Genomic DNA, 16,252 nt, shown 5'->3' with positions numbered 1-16,252 from the left:
TAAAATCAGATTTTTGGTAGAAAAACCCCAAAACGACAAAACTGATCAAATTGGACTAAAATGTCAGATCGAATCTGATTGCAGATAGATACCAAACCTAGCCTTACCTATTATTATGACCATACGATTGTAGCACAAATCTGAATTGGTTTCGAATTGTGGCCAGAAGATCAGAAGAATTTTTCTTCGGTAGTCTTACCTTTTGTGAGGTATTCACCAGTGTAAAACTTCTTATGCAAAAAAGGTCCGTAATGATTAAGCTATACTTATTATGCAGGATGTTAGCAAAGTTGCAATATTAAAACCGAGATTGATTATACCCAATTTTCTCATTGACCTCCAAGTCTTCCATGAAATTCGCTAGACCATATTTGGTATGCGATAAAGGACTGATTCCACTATAGTTGCTACATAAAACCCCGTGTACACTGCTCATTAAATCCGTATTTAAGGCTCTCGTCAGCTGATTTTATAAAGGGAAATCAGATCATAGAGCTATTAAATCCAGATAAAAGGGCAGTGTAAACGGGGTTTAATGCTTTGTCTGCCTTCTTATTCACTGCATTCTGCATTCTTCAACGCTTCTCCTTCGATTCTTTTAAAGGCTGCTGTTACTACTTCCGGTGACCGACCTATGATATCGATGTCATCGGCATAGGCGAGTAGCATTTGTTGTCTTGTAAGTAGTGTGCCATATCTATTCACACCTTCATCTCGTATAATCTTATCCAGCAGGATTATAAAGAGATCACACGATAGGCTGTCTCCTTGTCTGAAACCTCGTTTGGCATTGAATGATCCGAAGAGATTCTTTCCTATTCTTACTAAGGAACGTGTATCATGACTTGAAATAACTCTGAAATTATAGGGCTATCGAAAGAGGATTTGTAGTCAGCAAAGAGATTGTAGGAGTTGATTTGTCCTTCTCGGGTTTTTTCCAGGATTTGGCGCAGTGTAAATATCTGGTCTATGGTGGGTTTTTCAGGCCTAAAGCCGCTCTAATAGGACCCAATTACCTCATTGACTTTAGTTTTTAATCTTTCACACAGTACGCTCGAGAGTATCTTATATGTGATGGGGAGGAGACCTACTCCTTTGTAGATGGCACAATCCGTCTTGTCTCCTTTCTTGTGTACGGGTTCTTTATTGGGTATAATTGGGCTTCCAAATTAGGTAGATTTGGAAAGCACATAGTCCATATTACATTTCATGTAAGCGGTTTTAGCCCACTATTTCCCATTTGGCCATAGTGGGTTATTTACTCACTTAAAAAACGGGGCATCATAGGTAAAATTTACCAAAATTTGTTTAGTAGTTTGGGTGCCAGTTCGGATAGATTCGGAAAGAGCTTGTTTGATCTAATATATCCTTTATACGGTTTTAGCACACTATTTTCCAGGCAACTGAAAACAATTTTTCAATTCTTGCCAAAAAAAAAAGACTAATATCTTGGGTTATTTAATACTTTGGGTTCCAAATTGGTTAGATTCGAAAAGAGTGTGGTCCGTTTTATATTTCCTGCAAACGGATTTAACCCACTTTTTCCCAGTGGATCACAGTGGGCCATTCACTCTGAAAAATGAAGCAAATTGCAAATTTTGCCCGTGAACATTCCACTATGGAACAGGGGCAAACTTCTCACATATCAATGAGTGCAGTCCGATTCAAGTTTAAGCTCAATGATAAGGGGCCTCACTTTTATAGCCGAGTCCGAACTGCGTGCCGCAGTGTGACACCTCTTTGGAGAGAAGTTTTTCATGGCATATAACCTCATAAATGTTGCCAGCATTAGGAGGGGAAAGCCACCGCTGAAAATTTTTTTCTTATGGTCTCTCCAGGATTCGAACCCAGGCGTTCAACGTCATAGGCGGACATGATATTCTATTTTTTGTGTGTTGAATTAAATTCGACTTATCCATATTTCCATAGGATGGGGGTACACTAATTTCGTCATTCTGTTTGCAACTACTCGAAATATTTCCGTCTGTCTGTCTGTCGAAATCACACTATCTTTCGAAGGAGTAAAGCTTGCCATTTTAAATTTTGCACAAATACTTGTTATTGGTGGAGGTCGGTTGGGATTGTAAATGGGCCATACAACGGTCCATGTTTTGATATAGCTGCCTTATAAACCGATCTTGGATCTTGAGCCACTAGAAGGCGCAATTTTTATCCAGTTTGCCTGAACTGCATGACGTGTTTTATTACGATTTCCAACAACTGTTCTAAGTGTGGTTAAAATCGGGCCATAGAGAGCGCAATTCTTATCCAATTTGGCTGCAATTTAGCATGACATGTTTTGTCATGATTTCCAACATCTGTGCCAAATATGGTTCAAATTAGACTATAAACTGCTATAGCTGCCATATAAACCGATCTATGATCTTGACTTCTTGAGCCTCTAGAAGTCGCAATTATTATCCGATTTGTTTTAAATTTTGTACGACAGATCATCTCATGACTACCAACATACGTGTTAATTATGGTCTGAATCGGTCTACAGCTTCCATATAAAACGATCTCTCTATTTTACTTCTTGAGCCCCCAAAGGGTGCAATTCTTATTCAAATTGGCTAAAATTTTACACAGGTCTCCAACATATAATAGGACCATAGCTTGATATCGCTCTAATAGCAGAGCAAATCTTTTCTTTTATACTTTTTTTTTGCCTAAGAAGAGATGCCGGGAAAATTACTCGATCCATGGTGGAGGGTATATAAGATTCGGCCCGGCCGGACTTAGCAGGCTTTTATTTGTTTAATCTCATTTTTATTTAATTTTCATTCATCCTATTTGTATTTAAATTTCTATTTTTTTATATTCGATTTTTATCGCTTTTGTACAATATAAGGATTTTTTGTATTAGAGTTTCTGTACGAGATTTTATATTTGCTATGTAGATGGCGCTCTGTCGTGAATTTTATATTATAGATGGAGGCGCCCTCTTGGCAGGCCCAAAAAGTTTGTCACCACTGCATTTCGAAAATTTGTGCGTGTTGCCATTACCAAATTTTTGTTGTTGTATAGGTAGTGCAAAAAATATCTACATAAATCCGCTGGAGGCGGATCTCTTCTGGTCTTGCGTGCTTTCGAATTAATTTTTTTTGTTAAATTTTGGCCGAGAAAGGCTTTGTATTGTACGATTTCCGAAGGCATTTGTGATTCTTTTTCCATATTGATTCATGTTGTAGCCACATTTTCATACTCGTCAAACTCCTCAAGATGAGTGAGCTCGTTCTGGTCAATAGGACCGATCGCTGCGGGAACGTGATGGTGATTGCTAACATAAAGGCGCCAAAAAAATATTCGCCTTGTCATATCGAGCATCATAAGCACTAAGTATTTAAGCAAGAGCCGATGCGGCCCGGCCTCTCACTGAGACTATCCACTCAATAACGATGATTTTCCAACTGCGACTGCAATTGCAGCTATTCCGTATACAAAGCATTCCACTATCCGCAACCAGTGGACGCGCCGGGTAGATCTCAGCTGAGCTTCTCGTGACCACCAGCCTGTGTGGTTTTCATAGATATACCGTTTTGGGATTCATTTTGATTAATGATTTGGATTGGTGACATAATTTAAAAGTTCTTTGCCCCAAAAAGTCAATAAATGTTAATAATGGATATTTTGCATTTTTTGATAAAAAAAAACCGTATATTCATTGTTTAGACACTATTCCAATAGTGGGAACACATACTAGAACTTTGTAAACTAACTTAGCCTTAAGCCATGGGCTAAATGCATAAACAAATTTCCAACACTTCAATTCGCTTTACGACAGCCTAATTCAAAGTTTGACAGCTAAATTCGACTTATCTCAGCTTAACCCGTTGCACGAAAGAATATAAAGTCAATAGATCTTAAGGTCCACCAAGGGTCCTGATCGTAAAATGTGCCCTTTAGTAAGCGGAATACTATGCTTGCCGGATTGTCACATAACCCAACCTTGTTTATTGCTTACTTTCTTATTATTACTTTGGCTTAACTTTTTCTCACTAAGGCAATATGAAAAAGTAATCACCATAAGTGTATTGCCTGTGCTGTTTTCGAGGTTTTCGCATTTTGTTATAAATAGATTTTTTTTGTCTGCAGGCAGGTCTTTACACTAACGTCACTGTCGCCTTCTACGTTTTTTTTTGCATACCCGTACGGGTACATACAAACATACCAATGTTATTTTATTTTTTATTTTTTATTTCATTATTATATTTTCAGACTGTTTATGTCTATGTTTGTATGTGTACTTGGTGCCAGAATAAAGAAAAATCAAAGAATTTTTGCAATTTTTGATATATTTTTTTGGTTGGGTAGGGTGGGGGGGTATTTTTTGAGCGCCGTCACTGTGAACTGAACTAAATGGCCGATGACAGACAAGCCGATGCCAGCTGTTTGATGTTTACTACCCTCCAAACATTTTCTATCGTGCGAGTCACTAAATCTGCACTCAAGGAAGTTGAAAACAATCTCAGGCGATATCATTTTTTACTCTAATTAGTGTCTCGGTACGGGAGAAAACGTTCCACTTGGCGATATATTCCCAAGAGTGACTAAATAGGGACTAAAAAAAGTGTAAAATTCGATTATCAACGTCATTTATAAAAATAAATTTTTATTTGCCAAATGTTTTTTTTACCTTTTAGAGTGAGGCTAATTTTTATTTCTCTTTCTAATTTACTTCTTTTTCAAATCAAGATTAATAATCGAAGATTTTCTTTGCAATGATTTTCCCTGACTCGGATTTGAACAGCTAACCTTACGATTGTGAGGCGTATGCTATCCCTCTGTGCTACCGGCCTTTCTTCATTACAGAAGGCTAAGTTAACATACATTCTCTTGTTTGGGGTTTTTTGAGTTAGCGTCCAAAACAACAACAAAAAATCTATTTTTAAATTTGTAGCAATAGCAGTTGATTATGAGAAACTAATTAGCGAAACATGAATGATAGAATTCCGACAGTAATGTATTTTGTTGTTGTAAATCTTGAAATCTCTACAAACTATCATACAAAAGGACCTAAAAAGTGACTATTCTGGGAGGGAGTGAGAAAGTCACTTCCAAATGTTTGGAGGGTATGTAGATATAAACACGATACATAAATGTGTCTATATGGGTAATTGCATGACAAATGGGAGAGTGTTGGAAATAGACCACTATCACAAAAATAGTTCAGCCTCAGTAAGTTAGTTTGAAGGATACGCGTCTAGCAGTCACAATTAACGATATGCACGTCAGTCGTTAGTTGTAGTGTCACGTGTAATTCGTGGGTGAGTTCCAAATCCAAACGTGTGATCATGCGTGACCGTGATAAAATTAATTGCCGGTCCCACTAACTTTGTGTCACTAAAGTGAGTGACTCGAGTCATTCAAACATCTGTTTCCTTGAAAGAAATCAGCTGATTTTGACGTAGGAGAAAACAAAAACCCCTCATTATAGGTCTGTTCCTATACTTTTCCAGTAAAAATTTGCTAGTAAAAATTTGCAGGAGAGAAAGAGCCATTTTACTCTCTTTAAAAAATTTGCTAGCAAAAGTACGCGAATGACTTTCAGTGAAAATTTGCAGAAAAACAGCTGATTTTTGTTTTGGTTGGTTTTCTTTTGCTTGCTTAGGAAAACAATTGTTTTTAAATAAAAAATGCTGGCGATACAAGTGAGGTATTTTCTTTAGATAAACGTCAATTTATCGATCCAAGAGTGACAAGTCTAGAAGGAGAGCCATTCGCAGTCAAGACAAATTTACCCAGGTAGTATACAGCAAACAGTTGAGTACAATTTTTTCTCGCGGAGTACATTATCTGTCAACAAGATTTCATAATGTTCGGTGGTGTGTGTGCTTTATAGTTAAGAACCATAGCACACACAAGCTAAGAAAAATGGTGGGAACTAGTAACATACTCAAAATCAGAGTAGCACTAATCACTGATTTTGACAGATAGTGCACTCAATTTGTTGTTGCTGGCCAACTGCTCCTACCTGGTAAATTTGTCTTGTTTCGCAGTATCCGTGATTTCCGTGCCGCTGGAAAGTTATCACAATTTACAGCGCACGAAGCTACGAATGTCATCCGTGGCCCCATGTCGCGCAAGGCGCTGGTCACAGACGGAAGTTCCACACTGATGCTGAAGAATCTGGATCTGCCTGGAGTCGAGTACCTTACAACCCTTACAACTGTCCTCAGCCTGTCCGAACACTATTATAATACCCGATGTTTGGAAGATGGGCAGTGTGATCCCGCTACTGAAACCTGGAAAGGATACGAGCAAGGGGAAATCGTACAGACCGATGTGTCTTCTTTCATCAGTAGCCAAGGCACATGAGGGACTACTCCTTCCGATCCTCCCGTTGGATAATTTCCATTCGCCGAGAATCATGGGAATCTGTTCAAAGTTGCAATTTTCTGCTCGCTAAAAAAGTTCCAGTAAAAATTTGCTCTCTCTCTCGCGCTCTCTTCTGTTGGCAAATAAAGTACGCGAACGACTTCCAGTAAAAATTTTTGCAAATTTGCACAAATTTTTGAATTTCCGAACACAGCTTACGTGTTCCCGTATTCAAATAAACAAATTGTTACTGGTTCACGTACTTTATTTGCTAGCAGAAGAGAGCAGGAGAGTGCATGAGAGCGAGCACAATTTTGAGTGTTTGGTAATTGATAGCTTGCAAATTTCTACTGGAGTTTTTTAAGGGAGTGAAGGCTGTTCTTAATCTCTTGCAAATTCTTACTGGCAAATTTGTATTGGAAAAGTACGCGAGCAGACCTAATTTCAGTGACACAATGTTAGTGGGACAAACAGTTAAATTCTTCATGGTGTGAGTGAGTGAAAACACAGTCACGGCACTAATCACGACTCACGAGAAAATCACGACTAATGAGTAAATCACGGCTCAAGAAAAAAAAAACGACTCAAGAGACAATAACGAGCAACTCACGACTTACTCATTTTCGCAGCCATTATAGAAAGCCATGTGAAAGTGTAATGGGTCATAAACTAGTGACAAAGATGATAGGATCGGAGGTCACACTATCGCGTGATAATCGATTCGACAGTATAAAACCTGGCCGGGTTAAAAGATGTTTCACATCGGTTACCTAAGACGTCACTTGGAATCAATTAAAAGATGCTGTTGCCAGCTGCATTGTCTTAAATTGAGGGAACTCTACTATTACCATCTGGTTATTTATGGATCAACAAGGATGGATCAAAGCTAGGGGGAGTTGGTTTGAGTGTTTACATTAATGAGGAGCCAGAGTGCGAGATATGTTTTCAGCTGAATAAACATAACTGAATGCTGCAAGCGGAAATTCGAGCAATCACAGTAAGTGTTCGTCTTTTCATATCGAGTATAATAGGAACTCAGTATTCGTGCAAGAGCCGGTTCCGCTCGGCCTCTCACTGAGACTTGCAGATAGTGAAATGTTTCATACGGAGTAGCTACGACTGCAGTCGCGGATAATCAGCGGTTAGGTTAGGTAAGAGTGGCAGTCCTTTACAGACTCAATTAGACAATTTTAAGTCCAATGTGATACAACAGTAGTGACAGACCAAGGCTTCTGGCGGGAATCGAACCCACGACCCCTGCACTGGTAATCCAAGCACGCTACCAACGCGGCTACCGGGGCGCCCTCAATCAGTGGTATCGAGTTTCAGTGAGAGGCCGGGCGGCACCGGCTCTTGCTTAAATACTGACAAGGCGAGTTTTTGGCACCTCTAAATAACCAATGGCCATCTCGTTTCCGCAGCGATCGGTCCTATGTATCGGAAGAGCTTAATCATATTTATGCGTTTACGAGGATCGCCACCTCCACATGCAATGTGGCCACAACAACAATCTTTTCCTGCATTTTCAACACCTGTCAAGTATGCTCCAATTTGGCCTGATAATGACACATACTCTTATTCAGTTTTTATACCCTACACCACTACTGTAGTACAGGGTGTTATAACTTAGTGAATTTGTTTGTAACACCCAAATGGATGAGAGATAGACCCATTGATAAATATACCGATCGACCCAGAATCACTTTCTGATTCGATTAACTATGTCCGTCTGTCCGTCTGTCCATGTTAAATTGTGTACAAAGTGCAGGTCACAGTTTTCATCCGATCGTCTCCAAATTTGGTACAGGCATGTTATTCGGCCTAAAGACAAAGCCTATTGAAATTGGAAAAAAATCGGTTCAAATCTGAATATAGCTCCCATATATATGTTCGTCCGATTTTAAGTAATAATACAGTAAAATGGTCATTTGTCAACCGATTATCTCGAAATTTGGCAGGAAGAATTTTTTTACGAATCTCATGGAAATCGGTTCAGATTTAGATATAGCTCTCATATATATCGCCCGATTTTCACTTCTAGAGCCACTGCAAGCTCATTTATTGACCAATCTTGCCAAAATATTGCACAACGCTTTCCTCGACGACGCTTGGTCAAAATAGGTTCAGATTTAGATATGGCTCCCATATATATGTTCTTAAATGGGCTTTTGTTAACCGAAAGACGAAGCCTATTGAAATTGGACAAAATCGGTTCAGATCCAGATATTGCTCCGCTAGCTAAATATGTTCGTCCGATTTTCAGTAATAATGCAGTAAAATGGTCATTTGTTAACCGATGAGGGCATGAGGGATTTTCTCTTGACTCTCAACATTACTGGTGAATTTCATGGAAATCGGTTCAGATTTAGATACAGCTCTCATATATATATATCGCCCGATCTAACTTCTAGAGTCACAGCAAGCGCATTTATTGATCCATCTTGCCAAAATTTTGCAAAACGCTTTCCTCGACGACTGCCACAGTATCTGATGAGTTTGCTCGAAATCGGTTCAGATTTAGATATAGCTATATATGTTCGTCCGATTTTGAGAAATATTGGAAAAAAGTGATCATTTGTTATCCGTTTTTGTCGAAATTTTGCAGGAAGGATTTTCTTATGACTGACTCTAAATATTACTGGTGAATTTCATAGAAATCGGCCCAGATTTAGATATAGCTGTCATATATTTATATCGCCAGATTTTCACTCCAAGAGCCACGGCGTCCGATTTTGAGAAATATTGCAAAAAAGTGCTCATTTATTCGATTCTGTCGAAATTTTGCAGGAAGGATTTTCTTGTGACTCTTAATATTACTGGTGAATTTCATAGAAATCGGCCCAGATTTAGAAATAGCTGTCATATATGTATATCGCCAGATTTTCACTCCAAGAGCCACCGCAAGCGCATTGTTTTACCAATCTTGCCAAAATTTGGCACAACGATTTCCTCGTTTTCTGGTGAAATTATGTATGTGAAGTCCTTTTATCACTTCTAACGCCTGTAGTACGTCCATAACCTTATATTTGACTCTGAAAGCTGGGCTCGAATCCAGGCGAGAACATTAGAAAAAATTGAAATTTTTCTCCAAAGGGGTGTTGCTTTGCGGTAGGTCCCATGGACTCTGCTATAAAAGGTGATCCCTTATAATCATCATGGAATCTCTTAGCACTCATTGAAAAGTGGGCATTTTGCCCCAGTTCCTTAATGGAATGTTTGTGGGTAAATTTGAATTTTAATATTGTTATGCTCTCTCTCTCTCGACTCCAAAGGTTTTTTGGAGCTCCTAAACTCACCTTTAACCCTACATGTGAACTCCCATTGTAAACAAAATTCCTACCATATCTTGAAATGCCTCATATGTTTGTCTACAAGAATTTGGTTTTGCACAATAACACTGCCCAGGGACCGGCTCGCATGACCTTCACCCCAAGTGGGCAACACAAACGACCGAATAACATGCTGGGAAGGGACCACAAAGGGAGCAACCCATTCTCAAGAAAAAAGAAAAAAAAAACAAAACAAACAAAAAAACCTTCCAAAAGCCCACCCAACGCTACCGCCACAGAAGCCACATTAGTTTTGGCGCTCCTACAATTTATTTGGCTAAGCTTTGATAGAACCTCCAAAATCCCCACTAAGCACGCTGTTTACACTCCTACTTTTTCTTTTGGGAATTTCGGCTGTGGCGCACGACCGATTTTTTTTCCTAAATCTTGTTTGTTCGATTTGCTGGCGTTGTTTTCCTTTTTTCTGGCAGATTTTATTGTGCTAAGGTCAGTAGTGAGTGTGACGTATGGTCCGACATTGTTGTAAAATGAAATATCGTCGTCATCGCCATCGCAATCGCCAAAGTTGTCGTCTAGAGATTGAAGGCAAAACAACAACTATTTGTGGGGTGGGTATTTTTGTTTTCATTACCAACGAAGTATGCCAAAATGTCTTTATTGGGATGAGTTCATTTTATGTGGATTATTTATGGACTAAACAATAGAATTAAATTTGACGTTGCAATGGCATGGTGGTAGTTTTAAATTTAATAAAAAATAAAACAAAAATAGATAAACATTAGTTGAAACTTAGGCGAAACTTATTTTTAAATTTAGTTTGATAAATGAATCCCACAGCATGGAAAAGTGTCTGCTTAACATTAAAGATAGCAACTAAAGGCTTAATTTCGCTTCCACCCACTTTAAAAATCACATCAGATTAGGTGTCCTTGTTTTACGTAGGTTTTTTTTAACAAGTAATCAAAAGTCTCTTTGGTTAAATATAAATTTTCATTATTATTTTTTTTATAGCTTATCTTATATCTGGGCACGAAAATGTGATAATCATTGTATAAACATTGACAATTTTGATAAATATGAAGCGATACGCTTTAAAATGACGCAAATATTCAATTCAATGTCCTTACTGATAATACCAAAGTAGTTTATCTACCGCCAACTATCTTTTTCATATTGGCTCGTTTATGTCCTCTATGGAAAATTAATGAACTTTTTTTGGAATTCTATTGTGGATAGTGTTTTATTATACCCTCCACCATAGGATGGGGGGTATACTAATTTCGTCATTCTGTTTGTAACTACTCGAAATATTCGAATAAAGTATATATATTCTTGATCGTCGTGACATTTTATGTCGATCTAGCCATGTCCGTCCGTCTGTCTGTCGAAAGCACGCTAACTTCCGAAGGAGTAAAGCTAGCCGCTTGAAATTTTGCACAAATACTTCTTATTAGTGTAGGTCGGTTGGTATTGTAAATGTGCCATATCGGTCCATGTTTTGATATAGCTGCCATATAAACCGATCTTGGGTCTTGACTTCTTGAACCTCTAGAGTGCGCAATTATTATCCGATTGGAATGACATTTTGTACGACGTGTTTTGTTACGATATCCAATAACTGTGCCAAGTATGGTTCAAATCGGTTCATAACCTGATATAGCTGCCATATAAACCGATCTTGGGTCTTGACTTCTTGAGCCTCTAGAGTGCGCAATTCTTATCCGATTTGAATGAATGTTGGCACGAAGTGTTTTGCTATGTTATCCAACAACTGTGCCCAGTATGGTCCAAATCGGTTCATAACCTGATATAGCTGCCATATAAACCGATCTTGGGTCTTGACTTCTTGAGCCTCTAGAGTGCGCAATTATTTTCCGATTGGAATGAAATTTTGTACGACGTGTTTTGTTATGATATCCAATAACTGTGCCAAGTTTGGTTCAAATCGGTTAATAACCTGATATAGCTGCCATATAAACCGATTTTGGGTCTTGACTTCTTGAGCCTCTAGAGTGCGCAATTCTTATCCAATTGGAATGAAATTTTGTGCGACGTGTTTTGTTATGATATCCAACAACTGTGCCTAGTATGGTTCAAGTGGGTCCATAACCTGATATAACTGCCATATAAACGGATCTTGGGTCTTGACTTCTTGAGCCTTTAGAGGGCGCAATTCTTATCCGATTTGAATGAATTTTGGCACGACGTGTTTTATTATGATATCCAACAACTGTCACATAAACCGATATGGGATCTTGACTTCTTGAACCTGTAGAGGTCGCAATTATTATCCGATTTGCCTGAAATTTTGTACGACGGATTCTCTCATGACTATCATCATACGTGTTTATTATGGTCGGAATCGGTCTATAGCCCGATACAGCTCCCATATAAATCAATCTCTCTATTGTTCTTCTTGAGCCCCCAAAGGGCGCAATACTTATTCGAATTGGCTGACATTTAACAGAGGTCACCAAAATATAATTTAATTGTGGTCCAAACCGGACCATATCTTGATATCGCTCTAATGGCAGAGCAAATCTTTTCTTATATCCTTTTTTGCCTAAGAAGAGATGACGGGAAAAGAACTCGACAAATGCGATCCATGGTGGAGGGTATATAAGATTCGGCCCGGCCGAACTTAGCACGCTTTTACTTGTTTTTAAGTTGCGTATGTTGTCATAAGGTGTATGCTTAAAACGTATGTAGAAGCATAAATGAATCATTTTTAGTCGTTTCGTATTTAAAAATTAAAAAAAAATTAAATGAAAGCCATAAATGGCAAATGTAATGTCTCATGAATGGCAGCTGAATTCATTCTAAAATTTTGTTTTTCATTTGTTTTGACCAACTTGAGACTTTTTAGACCGAGTAGTTCTTTCGAATCTGTATAGGATTTGTAGTTTTATGGTGAAGAGAACGAAGGTGCTATTAGTACCGATTCGTCGGTGGCCCTTGCTGGACGGGATAGAGGGAAGAAGGAGTCGGTGGATCTGTTGTCCAGTGAGAGTTTGGGGTGAGGATGGCAAGCACCTTAAGCTAGATTCGCCTGGTGTGGCGGTTGCCAAGGAGAAGGTGCTGCCCGGTGGTGAATTGCCATCTGGCAGTAGAAAGTCAGCTGATGTGAAGTCAGCTGGTGCGGTTGATGGAGGTGGTAGTAGAGCCAGTGCGGTGGTTGATGGCGGTACTACTGTTGGTGTTGTCAGTGAAGATGGGGCATCGACTCCGAGGAATGCTGAACGGGAAAGTAGGGCTCGTAGGCGGGTGTTTGCTACCTTGGGGACGCAGGGAGTCCCGTTTGGCGAGATGAAGGAGGTGACTGAAGCCTTGGTGGGGACTGAGTATGAGACTGGGGTGAATGGCGCTATGGCGAAGACGGTGATCCAGTATGATGGCCAGTATGAGGAGCTCCTCATGCGCCTGATGCTGAAGAATGAGGCTCTTAAGGGGAGGATGTCGGCGTACGAGGCGATAGCTGCTCGCGGCGCGTTGGTGGGCGTCCGACTGTTTCACAGCCGGTGCCTGTTTCTCCCGCTGTCAACGCACGCACTGCCAAGGTTCAACTGGTAGTTGTTGTTGTTGTTGTAGCAGTTTATTGTGTACTATCTTTCGTCTGCTTGATTCTGTTGAGTGTCAAGACCCAGGAACTCCGCGACTAAGATGGGGTGCGTCCACAGGGATCTGGGTCTGAGTCGAGTGGGTCTGGCCGGGCAGTTAAACAGGTGACGTGTATCGTGCGGTCCCTGGTTACAGTCGGGACATACATCTTGCACGTCGGCATCAATCCTAGCTCTGTGGGAATTGAGGCGGCTGCATCTGCCGGAACGTAATTGAGCCAGAATCACTCTGGTTTGCCGGGGGAGGTCGATTTCTTCGGGTGCAATGGGTGGCGGTCGTACTCCAAGGACTACATTCACCCGGTAGCCAGTTAACGCGTCTGCTACCGTGTCTGCATGAATGTTGTTCAGACCCGCTTGATATGCCGCTTGATCTAGAGGTTCTCTCTTGTAGCGCTGGACCTCACGCTCTAGATCATGTAGATCTACCTTAAGGCTTCTGGGCGGTGGGTATCTATCCACAAGATGATGATTTGGATGATTTCTGCGATAACAGCCCAAAAGGTATTGCTTAGACAGCATGTAGTTATGTCTTCGCACTGGTAGGATCTTTGTCTCCTGGTGGAGGTGGTCCACATGAGAACTAAGGAGGCAGCCCGTCGCAGTTCGGAGGGCGGCGTTCTGACAGATCTGAATATTATTCCACTGCGTGTCACAAAGCTGACGTGACCACACTGGCGCTGCATAACTTACCACAGACCGGCCAATTGCTTTGTACGTGGTCAACAAGGTTTCTTTGTCTGCACCCCAAGTGCTGCCAGCGAGTGACTTGAGGACCTTGTTTCTACTTTTGACTTTATTGCAGATTGCTGTGGCATGTGGGGAGAAAGTGTAGGAGCTGTCAAATGTGACGCCAAGTATTTTGGGACACTTGGTGGTCGGAATCAATTCTCCATCGACCATCACAGTCAGCTCAGAATTCACCTCACGCGTATTTGTAGTGAACAGTGTGGCTGAAGATTTGGTGGCGGATATCTTCAGATTTCTTGCAGCGAAATATGAGGCAAGCTCGTTGAGGTAGACGTTCAACCTATCGCAGATGTCATCAATGGGTGGGGGGCCTGATGCCAAGATCGTACAGTCGTCCGCATATGATACGATCTCTATGCCGTCTGGAGGAGGTGGGATGGAGGAAAGGTAGAGGTTAAACAGAGCCGGAGATATCACCCCGCCTTGGGGAACTCCCTGTTTCACTCTACGGTGTTTTGACTTCTTATCCCTAAATTCCACAAATGACTGGCGGCCACACAGATAATTCGCGACCCAACGTTTAAGGCCTGGCTGGAGGGACGTGTTGGCGATGTCCTCAAATAATTTGGCATGGCTGACCGTGTCGAATGCCTTCGATAGGTCCAATGCCACGAGGACCGTCCTATCACATGGCCTGGGTTGATTGAAGCCACGGCAAATGTGTGTGGTGATGGCATGCAAAGCTGTTGTTGTGCTGTGCAGTCTCCGAAATCCGTGTTGATGCTCGGCGAATGGAAATTCTCCTACGAGGCTCGGGAGGAGTAATGCCTCAAGCGTCTTAGCCACTGGTGAGAGAAGGGAGATCGGACTGTACGACTCCCCCAAACTCGGGTCTTTACCAGGCTTCAGTAGCGGGATCACTCTGCCCATTTTCCAGACATCGGGAACTATAAGAGTGTTCAATGACAGGTTAAGGACAGTGGTAAGGTACTCAACTCCAGGTAAATCCAGATTCTTCAGCATCAATGTAGAGATTCCGTCGGGGCCCAACGCCTTGGAAGATTTGGCGCCACGGATGACATTCGTAACTTCGCCCACGGTAAATTGTGATGGCTGTTCATCGGCTCGGAGACCACGAATACGGCGAATGGCTCTCCTCCTTGCCCTGTCTCTCTCGGGATGCACGATAAACTGACGGTTGAACAACCTGGCGCATCTCTTCGGATCAGTCACGGTTAACTCGCCAAAAGTGACTGAGGTCCTGTCGTCCCGTCTACCGGGGTTCGAGAGAGACTTAACAGTGGCCCACAATTTGCCTGCACCGGTGCCTAAGTTACATTGCTCCAAGTGTTCCAGCCACAAATTCCGCTTATGTTCGTTGACTACCCTGTTTATTTCCAGATTCAGCTCGCTGATTCTGGGGTTAGCGGGGTCCATAGCACGAATCCCATCACGCTCGTCTGCGAGTACCACTGCTTGCGCCGGGAAATTGGGTCGCACTTGCGGTATTCGACCGGCTGGAATAAAGCGAGCGGCTGCTGCGTTGATGATGTCTCGGAATTTCCTCTCGGCCACAAGCACATCAGAGGGGGGTGGCAGTTCATTGAAGCGGCGATTGGTATACTCTCTGAAGCCAGTCCAATTGGCCTTCTTATAGTTGATGAACGTTCGGCGCTCAGAGGTTATGAAGTCGGGTGGTCGGTCGATGGTGAGGATTATGGGGAGGTGGTCTGACCCCAAAGAGATGACGGCTTGCCAGGATACGTCACTCAGGAGATCAGGGGATGCGATTGAGATGTCTGGCGAGCTGCTGCACCTCCTCGTAATCCTAGTGGGGGCATCCTCATTCACCGTGCAAAACGTGGAGCTATCTATCTGCTCTGCCAAAGCTATGCCACGCTGGTCGTTGCCTAGGGGAGAATGCCATGACGAGTGATGTGCATTGAAATCCCCCAGAACCAGACGACTATGGCCAGATAGCAACCCACTTATGTCGGGGCTGTAGGCCTGGCCATTAATCGGGACACAGCTGCCAACCGGCGGTATATACACGTTGTATATCTCTATCTCGGCAGTACCAGACTTGACTGCTACCCCCATACATTCCATGTATGGGTCACTAGCGTCAAGCGCAGGCGAGATAGGTCTATACTGCACGGAATGGTGTATAACGAAGGCCAATCCCCCACCTCCATTCCTTGAGCGATCCTTACGTAGCACATTGTAGCCGTGACAACTGTGCAAGCTGCAGGTGTTAGTCAGCTTTGTCTCCTGGATCGCTGCGACCGATATGCTCTTCCGACTCATAAAATCCACAATCTCATCAATCTTGCCTCG

The 16,252-nt window shown here is 41.7% G+C and overlaps 1 protein-coding gene across 2 annotated transcripts in view; it reads left to right on the top strand.

Moving 5' to 3' along the window:
- The window catches only part of LOC106083530 (unextended protein), an 81,912-nt gene that overhangs the window by 1,150 nt on the left and 64,510 nt on the right, over positions 1 to 16,252 (top strand). The gene's annotated exons all lie outside the window — the stretch shown is intronic.

Source organism: Stomoxys calcitrans, chromosome 3, assembly GCF_963082655.1.
Source record: "Stomoxys calcitrans chromosome 3, idStoCalc2.1, whole genome shotgun sequence".
NCBI lineage: Eukaryota > Metazoa > Arthropoda > Insecta > Diptera > Muscidae > Stomoxys > Stomoxys calcitrans.
Note: the sequence above shows the minus strand (reverse complement) of the source record. Positions and strands in the feature narration are given on the sequence as shown.